General features: G+C 46.6%; 1 pseudogene; it reads right to left on the reverse strand.

Moving 5' to 3' along the window:
- Positions 1-694: 694 nt before the first annotated feature.
- Positions 695-1,101, reverse strand: LOC103584983 (annotated as a pseudogene).
- Positions 1,102-1,308: the final 207 nt, after the last annotated feature.

Raw genomic sequence — 1,308 nt, forward strand, 5'->3', positions numbered from 1 at the left:
AGGCCCTCTCCATCCATGTATCAGCATTTTCCAGGTCAATATCTGGACCAGTTTTTCTTGTATCCCATAGCCTCTGTTGTGATGTGGGATGGGAGAAAGGGACCTTGTAATGGCCAGGTCTTATCTAAATGGCATCTTAATGCCTGGTCAGATGGAGCGGTGGGTCAGTACAAAAGCAACTGCTCTGTGTCCACTAATCAGCTCCCATTCCACCCATCTCGGCCCTCCTGCTTCCCACCCTCTGTCTTCTCAAGGCTGAGTGTCCTGTTGAAGGTAAAGAAGGATCAGTCTTCATATAGAAATATGTTTTTTTTATTTTTTTATTTTATTTTTTTTTTATTTTTATTTTTTTAAAAGATGACCGGTAAGGGGATCTTAACCCTTGACTTGGTGTTGTCAGCACCACGCTCAGCCACTGAGCGAACTGGCCATCCCTATATGGGATCCGAACCCAGGGCCTTGGTGTTATCAGCACCGCACTCTACCGAGTGAGCCACGGGCCGGCCCTAGAAATATGTTTTTAAGAAAGAATTTTCACGACATTGCTAGAGGCCAATCTGGTAGTATGTATCAGAAGCCTTTTCTTTTTTTTTTTCCCCAGAGAAACATTGTGTTTAATGGTAAAGCTAAGCACACTCCAGCACCAGGAGTGGAGACAAAGCAGCAGGGATGGGTGGGTGACCCCCATGGAGCCTCACATGGTAAAGAAGATGAGGAAGGTGACTGTCCAACAGAAAAGCCCCATGGCCTCAGAAATGGCAAAGCCCAGAATGGCATAGGAGAAGGGCTGCTGCTTGAGAGACGGGCTCTGTCATAGCCAATGATCAAGCTGCCAAAGTCCATTCCAATGCTGGCCCACAAACCAGCCACACCGACTGTGGTGGCTCCAGCACCAATAAACTTGGCTGCTGTGTTAAGACCCGGTGACAGCACTGGTCTGGAACTCCCATCTGGCCACCTCGAGTGCAGGGCTGCTGTAGGAAGACTGTTTAGATGAGTTCTCTGGCGACTTAGGAAGGAGGCAGACACAGGCCTGATTAGACCCCTGGTACAGCAGCAGTTCCGAGCCAGGGAAATGAATAGTGCCCCAGTGGTCTGCATTTTTTTCTGTCTCCCAGCTTTAGTCCTGGGTCTCAGCACTCTGCACCCCCTGTATTAGAAGTCTTAAAAATATACAGACCCTTTGATCCAACAGTGCATGTAGAAGAATTTGTCCTCAGAAAATAATCAGAATGAATACACGTGAGTTTTTATTGCTCATAATAATGAAATACTGAAAACAACCTAAATATCTAGCTATAGGGAATT

The sequence above is a fragment of the Galeopterus variegatus genome, unplaced genomic scaffold (genome assembly GCF_000696425.1).
Source record: "Galeopterus variegatus unplaced genomic scaffold, G_variegatus-3.0.2 Scaffold14, whole genome shotgun sequence".
Taxonomy (NCBI): Eukaryota; Metazoa; Chordata; class Mammalia; order Dermoptera; family Cynocephalidae; genus Galeopterus; species Galeopterus variegatus.